Source organism: Zonotrichia leucophrys, chromosome 2, assembly GCF_028769735.1.
Source record: "Zonotrichia leucophrys gambelii isolate GWCS_2022_RI chromosome 2, RI_Zleu_2.0, whole genome shotgun sequence".
Taxonomy (NCBI): Eukaryota; Metazoa; Chordata; class Aves; order Passeriformes; family Passerellidae; genus Zonotrichia; species Zonotrichia leucophrys.
Genome location: NC_088171.1, coordinates 98,080,587 through 98,093,384, shown reverse-complemented (window position 1 = coordinate 98,093,384; position 12,798 = coordinate 98,080,587).

The window sequence follows — 12,798 nt, the reverse complement described above, 5'->3', positions numbered from 1 at the left end:
ACTGATATTTGATGCCTTTCACACAAATTTATTACAGGGTGGTGGTAACCATTCAGACACTCTTGTGCTTGTAAATGGAAGAAGAGATATATTTAAAGTAAAAAATATTGCCAGTTGAGAAACACTGATTTAATTATTCAGTTATTCAAGTCACACTGTTGGGGTGGTTCTCTGTACATAATGTGTTCTGTTTACACAGACTTTGCTTAAAGAGCTTAATTTCAGAAATTAAGAATGCTACCTTAATAATCTGTGTTTTCTTGAAGTACTTAGGACCATATTTTCCAGAAGGGCTTTTAACAGCAACTCCAAAATTTAACTCTATCTTTGCAGTATTAGTAAGTTGGAGAGTGATCATGCACTTGCATATACAAGTATTGTTAAATACATTTTGCAAGAGGATTATTTCTGTAGTTAATTTTTGTTAAATCTTGTTTTTAACCACCAATCAGTCCTGAAGGAGTGATGCAGTAGTTGTTGCTCAGATCAGAACACTGAAATCACCAGATAAAAAGGGACATGCTTGAGTCCTGCAAATAATCATTGGCTTCTTTTAAGCAAGGAAATGTTAATTTCTATGCTTCTTTGATACTAGATAACTTTTTTTTTAAATATAGTAACCTGGTCCTGAGCAAGATATTACATTTCTTTTTTTTTCTACCCAATTTAGGATCCCCACCATTTCAGAACTAAAAGTAATGCATGAAACTTCCTAAGAATTTTAGTTTTATGAAATTAATATGAAGGGACAGTCACAAGATGAAGCATAAGACAATATAGAAGACTGACGAAAGCAGTTCTCAACTGTAAGATTGAACTTATTACTTATTAACAATTCACAAACATGAGCATAAGGGAAAAACACTTTTTTCCCCTAATGTTGCATTTCAGCTGACAAAACAAATTACTGTAATTGAACATTAGTAGGCCACCTCAAATTGTTACTGTACCATCTAGCATTGCCAATGAAAATTATCTAGTGACCTTAGCCTACATTTTTGAAGAGCTTATAATTAAAATGTAACATGAATAACTTGGGGAAAAAACAGTACTTTTATAAACAAGATGCTGGGAATTACAGAGATCACAGTGTGTAAGACACATCCAGAAGAACTCACCATGCTCTCTACACTTCAGGGTGGATGATACTGGATTCCACAATGCAACAAACACTGTCTCCCTGCTGTTCTTTGGTTTTCTCCCTGGGACAATAAATTGCTACAGAGAACAGCGGGGGAGGCAAGAGGGCACTGGATGGTGGAGGGAGCTCTAAAATATAAAAAGCAGAACACAACACTCTGAGAAGATGTCCCACTGATCATGAAGAAAAGGTCAGACAGGATGCTGCCTTTGCTTTTGCTGGCAGTATCCCTTTTTCTTCAACTCTCAGCACCCTCCCCTCCTTCTATAAGACTTTCAACTATGACAGAACTCTCTCTCTCCATCTTTTGCTTCCAAGCTCATTACTTCAGAATAAATTCCAATGCTTCAATCACCTCTGGAGACATGAGCTGTTCCTTCAATATCCCGAACAGACAAAACCATTCATTCCTACTCTCAATAAGACACAGGGGAAATTGCTTGGGAAATGGCTTTTTATTGCTGTTTTGTACTCTGAAAATAGAATTTCTAATATACTCTGAAAGAGATACTTATGGTAATGAATTTTATCCTGGACTTCCATGCTGGAAGGTTCATATTGAGAATATATGTATACCTCACTTTGTGATACATGCATACATTCTGCATTCATTGCAATTTCACAGTAGAAATCTGGCATCTTTTACTCCCAACCTGAGTGGGGGAACAAGCTGTCCAGTGTCAGACATAAAACAAAGACACATTTATTGAGATTGCTAAGAGTTTGTTACCCAAGTAATATCCTTTCTTACCTCTTTCTTCTAATCCCATATTTGATTCTGGATTTTTCAGTCTTTTCCCTCTGCCCTGACTGAAGACTTCCCCAATCCTGCTAGCAGGAGCTGAAGAGTTCTGTTTTCGATAATTAGCAATTTCTTTGCTGCTTCGTCCCTTACACTGAAGAAGTTAGGGCCCTCTTTATCACTGTGTGCAATTTGAAAAATGATGTGCAGAGACTTGAAGCACTCTATCATTCCCTGTTGAGCCAGAACTCGGCTCTATCTTCACACATGCAGTTAAGCAGCAGATGTGATTTGTTACTGTGGTCAAAACCAGTGGTACAGCAACAGTAAATTCAATGTGTTTGCTATGTTAACAACACATAGGGGGTGAGAATGCTTATGTAATGATCAGTCAGAGCATAAACCCTGGCCACTACACCACTTTGACAGCTATATCACAGATGGATCCTTCAGCTTTCTTGAATCCACTGGGCTCTTTGAAGGCTGAAGTTTGCCAAATGCATATAGACTGCTGTAATCATGTGGATGGATGATTTGTAAATTTGGCAACCATGCATCCTTCTTGTGATCTAGAGAGTTTAGTTTGTTTGGGATACAGGGTTTTCATGTGGTTAGAAAACAGAGGGTCTCATTTTGTGATGTCTTGTCAACTGTACGTGAGAGAGCCAAGAACTTCAAGCCAATGTGAATGACTCAGATTACTCCAGGATCTGTCTTTCATGGCATCATTCAGGCCAGAGATTTCTGCATCTCTCTCCTTACTGTAATTCTCATGACACACTATGAGTACGTGTGACTCATGTGTACACAGCCAGGGAACGTGGACTAGATGTTTAGTCTAACTATTTAACAGAATCAAGTGCATCCATTGAACCGATATATTTGGAAATGGGACTTAAACATCTAAGCCAAACAACTGAGGAAAAGCTGTACACAGGTAACTTTAAAAAGTTAATCTTTTCACGTGTCCACCAGAGTCTACCAAGTGATAAAGAAATTTTTAGGGACCATATCCTCTCCTTTGTATAATCCTCCTTTCTATTGACAGAAATACAGTTATGCGTTCAGAAACGAGACTGATTTCTTTTTTCTTGATATAGGATGATTACATGAGATGATTACACAGGAAACAACACTAAGTGCTCCAGAACAGCATTCTAAGCAGAAAATGTTCCTTCTCAAAGCATATCCATGTTTGCATAGACAATGAATCTTAACATCAAGTGTATTTTACCTACATATGTGTGAGAAACTTTTCTATAAAGAGAGAAACAGAGACAGGGAGAGCAAATATCTTCAATACACAGCATTTTGTATATTCCTGAAGCTATGTAAGAGCTCTTGAATATTTAAAGGGTTAATTAGATCTTCTCGTACCCTTTTTTTATCCTGTTTGTCTTTGTGCAATGCCAGACAATATCCAGAGGTGATTCTACTTTCAGATTTAGCCAGCAGCCTCTTGTGCAGATTAAAAAGCAGTGTGAAAATTTCAGAAGTACACAGCTGACTTTGAAGCCAAGTTGCCCTAATGGTCAGAATAGAGAAGCTGCTGTCGCTGTTCTGTTAGTATTTGTATCAGCTTACAAGCTATTCATTCCCTATTTTGTCTTAAAAATTCACCTATTCTTCTTTGTGACAAAGTTGAAAACTAGTAGCAAGTTTTGATTCTAAAAAAAAGAAATAAACTTGGTGTTGAAAAAATTTCAATGGAGTGCTTCTTCTTTGTAAACAGAGGCTTTACTCTGTAGAACAGCATCTGAAGATTTTTGCTATGACTTGTAAACACTAAGTTAAAATGCTCGTAATTTATTTATGACATTTCTGTGCTTCAAATGCAAACTTCAAAATCTCTCTCTGAGAATCAGAGAACAAAACAGAACTGGTTACAGCTGCAGAAAAAGGTGAGCACCTTTAAAATATGATTACACAAACTTAGAGTCATAAGTTAGTATCTAAACTTGTGTTTGTCCCTATCTTCAACACTATGAGCAGCTCTTGCCTCCCTCAAAGATAATAACAAAATATCAGATAAGGGAAGTGAAGATGATTACAGGAGTGGAATTCTTTCAAGCATAGAATAACTAAGTAAACAAGGACTTTTCAGTTTAGAAAAGAAATGACCGGAGCCAGGGTGAAAACAAATGCTAAAAGATGGCACCTAAAATAAGGAATAACAACCTTGTTGAACTCCTTGCCAGAGGACATAATAGATTCTAAATTTTACATGGACTCTGGGGAAGACTGAAAAACCTAATGGAAAAGAAATCTATTTAAATTTGCTAAATGCATCTAGCTCAGTCCTGAGGCAGAGAAAGCGATTAGAGGAAGAATCCTATTTTTACGCTGTTTGTACTCTTACCTCAGTGCTCATATACCGCAACTACTGGAAACAGCACACTGAATTGAATGGTCTTTTGCTCCAGTCAAGTACAGCCTTTTTTACTTATAATCTCAAACTCACTCTTCCTTCCTCTGTATTCTATGGGAAACTTATTTTGCACCAAGTTACATTAGGTGCTTAAACAAACTCATATCTCTATGATACCTGAAATTTTATTTTTTCCTTACTTACGTCCTGATGGGATAATTTCATTCTTGAAGGACAAGTCACCAATAGAAAATCAGGCATTTCTTTCATCTTCTCTTTTTTATTTTCTACTTCTTTTTTCCCCCTTCTCCAAACTACTAATTTGGAGGAGGAATTCCAGTGGAAATGTGGTAGCTGTGGGGCTCCAAAATGTCATGCCCTAATTCATCTATGTTAAGGTATCTGCTTGGGGAAAAACAGGCTAAGATACATGTCCCTCAGACCTGTAATCTCAGCTCTGTTTATCAAATGGGATAGAATTTATAACTTTAGGGATCTCAAAAGTAATTTTCTCATACTCACTCTTCTTGCTGATGGCCTAATGTTAGCTGTAGAAGGCTGGAAGCAGGAGAGCTATAAGCTAGCTCATGCACATTAAAACAGACATAGATTAGCTTTAAGAGCCAGGGAGAAACTCTACTGTTTTTGAAAAGCACCTATTCATTGAGTCTCTGGGGACTAAGTTCTAAAAAGTCGATATCAAATTCAGGCAGAACAGAAGAACACCTGTAATTTTGTTGCATTGTAATTTCTCTAACATCTGCTACAGAACAATTGCCAAGAGTAAAGAAATCTTACGTTGCATGATGCAATTCAGAATCTTGTTTTTCAGGTGTCACTATCATAAAGTAAGCCTGTGATAGGAAATCAGCAAAGCATTACAGCTGATGTGTCTACAGATTCGAGAAAATACACAAAAAATGCCTCTTTCAGAACATCTCAGCCCTCACTAAGGAGTCAACTGTTTCCACACAGACAAGAGCCATGCAGTTTTATGCAGGTAAATGCTTTGCAATCCCACCTAAAGGTTAGGCTAATTAATTCCTTCTCTTGTCCGGCTTGAAAGATCACTGTGAGTTCAGGTCACGGTTTTTTGTTCACATTATTTTTGTCTGTTTGGCTAACTTGGCTGGTTTAGATGATCTTTTCTAAATAAGACCTAATCTCACTGTTGATCTTCCCTAGATGTTCTGTTCAGCTGGCCTGTACTGCAGCACAAGCAGCACTGTGTGTTCCTGAAGCAGAAATGGCAGCCATGGGCTGCAGTGCAATTTAAAAGAAAAAAGGAAATGAACCAATTGGTAAAAACAACAAACTGTGACTACTTGTCAAACTACCTTACCTTTACTTTCTAACACATGGAATGACGATCAACTTTGATACTGTCTGATTTAAATATTTATTTCAATTTTGCTTGTGTTTCAAATTCAAGATTATTGTTTCTAAATTAAACTGAGTTGAAACTGCTGGTGTTTCTTGATTTCACCATTTAGAAAAACAGCAGGTATCATCCTTTCTTATACTGCTTTGTAAAACAAAATACCCCCACTGTTGGCAAGTGGATAGAAACCAGCCCCAGGAATATGCTGCCATGAGTTCAGCACACAGGTACGGAGACAGCCTAAAAGACTTGATGTCTGACAAAACCATAGCAGGCATGCTAAGCAAAAGTCCTTTACCATTATGATTTGAGTCAGGTCTTCAAAGATAGCAACCGCTTGGCCTATCTTTCAAATTTTTAAACCTCTGTGATCTATTTTGCTATCAATAGGTTTTTCACCATTCAGGTACCCAAAGCACAGAAATAGGTACACAGCTAGCTCTTGCACAGATTTTAAATAAAGATTCAATATCCTTTTTTATTTATTACCAGACTAGGGACTGCCATACTGCCTTGTAAGAGAAAAAAGAACATACAATTCTTTGAGCACTTGCAGAGAGAACATGTAGTTCAAGTGCCAGTCAGTATTTTCCTTTTGTGTTCCTGATTGCAGGCTGATTACACAACACTAATGGGAGCTTTTATTTATTTATCTAAATGAACAGAAGCCAACATGCAGAAAAAACAAGAGGTTAAATCTTTAAAGACATCTCATTTCCCAGTTGTAATGGGGCCATGGACAGTGCTTCTTTTTCAGCTACAGAAGGGAAAGAGCAGAGGGGATATGGAGGGAACATAATGCATTGCACAGGCTCAGTTCTACGCTGGCTGTCTTCTGGCTCACATCCCAAAACGTTATGCCACTGTCTCATCAAGATCAAGCCCCTGTCCCACACTGACATTTCTTTAGCACAAAGAAGGCTATCTAATCTCAGCTGTTACAGCCCTGCTCAGTTTCATTATCTTCAATGCTACTATGCTAATTTAGAGTGGTTCTTAAGGATACATAATAATAACTATTCAGTGTTTATTCATAGAAAACAAGTAAAACCCCCAGTGATAAAGACAAGATAAATGACAAAACTGAAAATAAAGAATACACATGATGAGACATAGTAGGATTTTGCTACAATCTAATTTCATAGTACTGAGGCAGGAGACCTAGAGATTTTGCCAATGGCATCCCAGTTTTAAAGTATTTCATTTGAAATGCTTGGAAATAGCAAAGCTCTCATATCCCTCACTGTTGCATACTATTTTTAGTAGTTCACTGAGGTATATATTTTATTTATTTATTCCCAATGGAAATCTGTGATTAAAAAAAAGAAATTAAAACAAAAATTAACTCTCAAGATATTACATTCTGAGATCTAATTTGTCATTAAACAAAAAACGTATGACACTAGTAATTGTCAGTTTTGTAAAATGTGCTTAATTATAAAATTAAATGAGGTTTCTTTACAGAACCGTGCAAAAATGTGAAATGATAGCACATTCCACAGCAGCTAATGTAGAGAAGTAGCATCATTACCAGAATTTCAATAGGCACTCCTTAAAATGCCAAACTTTTGCCTCCTTGCAGATACCTGGAATCTCCAGATGTCTAGAAATTATTCACATCTCACCATTTTTCCTTCCTGTTGTTCATCTCAAGCAGTCACTGCCTTTTCATCTGCACTACATGCTTCCTTCCTCTCATCCCCACTGCCAACCCGATTCCTGAACGTGCCCTTGCACATGCCATGCCTTGCACATACCCTGGCAGATGTCACTCAGGACAAATGCATTGAGGACCTACAACAGCTTTTTTGACAAACATGGGCAATTATGGGAGTGAAGCCTCTACCCTCTTAAGACACCTGAATGAGGCCACACAAAAGCATTTGTTTAGATCAGTATCTTAATCAGTGCCCAGCCTTTGTGCTGACTCCAGCCACAGTTCAGATCGATTGGAACTAGCACTAGAAGCTGTCCAGAAATCTGTGTTGTCAATTTACTTGTCTACTCCCGAGTTATGCTGTGTCATACATTTGGAACCTGATGATCTAAAATATTGTGTTTCTTACATTCCAGGAAATTTTTCTTTTACATGACTACATACCCCCAGCAGCTGGGCATTTTCAATCTCTTAAGAGCATCAGTCAAGGTCACAGAAGTTGTGTGATTATCTCAGACGTCATGACATTAAAAGTCATTTCAAGGGCCATTTTTAAAATGCTTTATAGTTTCTGAGTCTATAGGGTGCTCAAAAGTAAGAGACTTCCAAGAATTTATCCATGAGTTAGGAAGAAGCAATAGGCTTCTAGTTTTTATTTGTGGTTGCACAGCCAAGGTGACACTTCTGAGGGCCATCACATTGCAGGGACATCCTGGCATATGTCTTCTCTTCCACCTGTGTCCTTTTGCTCTGCTGTTCTGACAGCAGTGAAAGACATGGCACAAGAAAATCTACTAAGCCTGCCAATGAAGAAAAAAATAATTCTTTCCACAGCTTGCAGTATGCCCTGTGAGGAAAATAAAAAAATCCTATTTAGAGTATATTTTTGGCAATACTAATATGCAACAAATTAAGAACTCTAGGCTATAGACTATCCTGCATTGACTACTTCTGTCAATGCATAATATGAGCTAGCATATCATCATGTTTTCCTAGGGCCAGAAGATACTGACCTCAGTTAGAAAAACAGACTCCAGCAAAATGTAGTTCTATATACATTCAGGCAAGGAATATAACTACATATTGATTAAAACTACTACCTTTCATTCTTAAGACAGCTTTTTTGTTGGTATCGGGGCATCAAAGAACATCATATCACTTCATCCTAAAAAGACAATCACATAAGAGCAGGATGAGAAGTCATGTTGTGCCTTGATATTCGTTGTCCAAGAAGAGCTCTCGGTTTGATGCGAAAAAAAAAATTCTTTTTATTTACTGATATCCTTGGCAAACATCGTACAACCTTTTTGCAACCATTTTGCAGTAAGAATTGAATGGTCAATGAGATAGATTTGAGGTACCACTTCTGAGAATTTGGTTTTTGAGGGGTATGCTTGTAACCCAAAGTCAAAAGAGATGTAATCAGTACAGGCCATTTGCAAAAAAACATTTAAAATAGTTCAACACTCATTTATTTAAATTCCACATTCTCTAACCAATTAATCAAAATTACACTTTACTGAAAGAAGAAAAGAAGAGCCATATTAGAAATCTGTCTCTGCAAACTCTGGATGGGAACAGATGCGCAAATTTACCGCAAATTTACAGGAGAGCTTACTTAGATGAGTGCATTTTATATCAAAATGAAAGCAGAATATTCAATCCTCACTTGCAAACAAGATCTACAAGACTAAAATATGATAAAATATGGTTAATTATTTTTTCTAGATGTGTTTTCCAGTGTTTTAAGTGCTTTGAACAGATTTTGCCTTAGAGCAAGAGACCTGTTTAGTAACTTTTGTGGCAGATGAATTCACAAAGGGTACAAGAGATATTGTAGATTTGGTCTACCACAGAATTCCATCTACAAGCTATTCATAATATAACAAACTGTGAACTGTATGCACTTGTTTTGATGATGGCAATATTTATTTTAAATTAAAAGGATGTACTTTCAACATAGATGATACAATTGTACCCCTAAAGTAGCAGCAGAGAAAATAAAGTTAATTCTTATGCTTCTTTTTGTTGGTATAACATGACATTTTGAAATGCTTGTGGAGTTTGCAACCACAGTCATATCCTGACTACTTTTTCTAATTTCCAACTTAAAGAAATTCTGATGGGTTCCTTCACAAAATGCCTGAAAGTAAGATTTATATTTTTAAAGGAAGAGAAGGAAAAACTAATGAAACAGTTCATCAAATTCACTCTTGATAAACAAATATATCTTTCTAAAATAGATAAATAGAAGTCTTATAGGGAAAGTACACATCATGAAAAAAAGAAGATTAACATATATGGTCAGTCTCAGAAAACTTTCAGCTAAAATGCCCCACTAAGAAAAAGAAGTGCTTGATTTGCAAGGAAAGTGAGCCACAACCCAAACACCTCCCAGTAAGCTTCAAATATCAGAGCCTGTTTTAAGCTCTGAATTCAGAACAAATTTAGTGTATTTGCTGAGAGCCTTCATCACCTTCAAATCTCTCTGCACTTGACTGCATACATTTTCTGTGAAGACCTACTTCAACACCATATAAACATTGCTTGCTTTCCAGCATTATGACTCTTTCCCAAAATTAGCAGGATTTTAGGAACCGGATGATATGCATGTACAAACATACATATTACAATAGACAATACTTGATTTTAGACAAAAGGCTGAGAAGTCCCCCACTACAAGAAAGGCACTGAGGTGCTGAAGTGCATCGAAAGAAGAGCAATGAAGCTGGTGAAGTCTGGAAAGTAAATCTGATGAAGAGTGGATGAGGGAGCTGGGGGTGTGTAGCCTGGAGAAGAGAAGGCTGAGAGGCAACCTTATCATTCTCTACAACTATTTCAAAGGAGGTTGGAGGTGGGATTGAGTTGGAGTTGGGATTCAGTAGCTTCCCACAAATAACAAGCAATAGTTAAAAGTCAGTTAAAAGTCGTTTGTGTATCTAGCTAATTCTGGCTTCATAAATGCAACAAATACAAATTGGTCATATGTGTATCTGTCTGGCAGGACACACTATAGAGCATAAAGAGGAATAATTAATCAACTCAACTAATAGCAGTTTTGCCAAATTGACCCTACAGATTTTTTTCTACTCTTTAATAACATTTGAATATTTTTTAAATAAATTATAATTTTATTAACTTTAAAGGAAATGTTTTTTTTTTTTCCTTTCATTTTCCTTGCACCTTTAAATCAGAAAGAAAACTTCACCTACATTAACTTAAGAGGCCCTAAAGGAATGATAAACACATTTAGCTGTTTTAAACTGTTCCTTTAACTTATACATTTCTCAAGGGAAATTCTTCAAAGGGTGCTATGAGTCTGTTGCTATGCAGACCCAGCTGAGCTAAATGCAGATGAAGCAGATTGCTGGCAAACACTCCCAACAAGGTGTGAACCATGAAACTCAGAAATCTTTGTCTAGCCTGGCTCTTTACTAATCATTCTATTCACTTCATGTGTTAAGGATACTAAGACATGGCTGTTGTCAGAAAAGGACAGAATACAAATAGGTAAATTCTGCATGCTGAAATCAACAGAATCATTCATTACATAGGATTTGCAAATGTACCCCAGAGTGATTGAGAGATACAGACATACATTCAAGTGACAGAAACTTCAAAAAACCCTAGCATATCAACAAAGCCAGGGCATCTTCATGTAGGCTTGCTCTTTTATTTCACCAAATAGAAGGAAATTCATCTTAGCCTGGCCTGAAAATAAGAGGGTCATGAAGGTTAGTAATTAGGCTGAGGAATAGATGAGAGCTACATCCATACTTTTAAAGATCTGATTAGTATGTGACTGGTTTAATCATGACTAACTGAACATATTCTGTCTGTAATATGCAGTTTCATATGTCACCTCATTTTGATCAGCAACAGCGTGGTCCATTTTTTAACATGAAACAATTCATTTTTACAGAAGTAAACTTTTCTTTCAGATGTGTCACCAAAGGATGCCGGCAGTTGAGAAACCATCAATATTGAATCTATATCCAGCAGGTAAAGCTGCCTCCTATCATTGAACAGCATCCTCTCGTATCAACAATTTTGTTGTAGAGTTGCATTGGTTAATAGCTATTTTGTTGCAAATGAACACATCTTGGGAATACAAAAGAATAGCACTGTTTTGAAGCAAAAAAAAAAAATAAAAATCAATATATATATATATATATAAACAAACAAAATTCCTTTTAACTTCACCTTCCATCAGTCTCATATGGTACCCAGTTACTCATATGGTCATTTGAAACATAATATTCAGCTAAAGATCAGTTAAAGTGAATAATAAAGTCCATTATTCAGGCTATGATTTGTTAGCTCATTAAGATCTAAATATTCCAACACACATTGTAAAGCCTGTTCTCTTCAGCAATGCAACATTTTGTTTCTTCTGTTTCTCAGTTCATTTCTGTGTACCTATATTCCCCACTACCCTTGAGATTATGTTTCTTCAAATCAAGTGGCAGTTGTAGGATGCAATTTATAAAGCGAACAAACTTGAAGATCCTGAAACACTACAAAAGGTTGAAGAAAATCCAAAATCAAAATTTCAAAGTAAAAGAAAACAGAAAAAAGTCTATTTCTAGGCAAGATGTAGAATGGAAACAGAAAAAGGTTAAAAATAAAAGCAAAGAAAGTACAAGCAACTAGTCTCTTAGAAAATCAATTAAGAGTGAAAATATTAATGGCTTTCACAGATACAAGTGTGCATTTATTATCTCTGACAGCCTGCCTTTTATCATGCTTCTGGTATTAGTTTTCTCTCAGCTTTGTACACAGCACATATTCACTTTGAACAACCTTTCAGAAAATAGCTGGAGACAAATATTGTCAAAGAATTTGCAATAAACAGCAACCTTTTTTTTAGAAAACACATTTTTGTTCCTATCATAACAGGCATTTTCCACATAATTTTCTTAAAAGCCAAGGTTGGGGTCAAGATTGAGAAGGTCAAAAAAAAAAAAACTTGTACAAGCAGTGACATGACCTAGGATGAGCTACAAAGCATAAGCACGCACTACTCACTGCAAAATCATTCAGAGAAGGCACTAGGCTAACATCCTGCATTAAAAAAAAAAAAAAAACAAACAAAAACAACAACAAAAAAAAAAAAAAAAAAAAAAACACCAAAAAAAAAAAAAAAAAACCAAAAAACCAAAACAAAAACCCAACTCCAAAACAAACCAAAAAAAATTACCTGCTTCACGATTAAAATATCATGTGAAAAAGACTGAAAAACACACAAACCTTTTCTTTATAACCAAAAGCTAAATTTCACAGGAAAAATAGAAGTAGGTCCTTGTTCCTGAAAGTTGCCTAACACAAACTGCAAAACTAAATGAACGAAAAACCGAAGTAAAACCTGCAAAACTCAGCTGCAGAACATTAGATACAGCTCAGCTGCACCTCCCGTGGGCTACAAGTCTTTGCAGCAAAAAGGAGGCTGAACTACCTGTGCCTCTGGATCTGACAGATGCTGCCTGTGCCAGCCCACATCCAGCAAAAG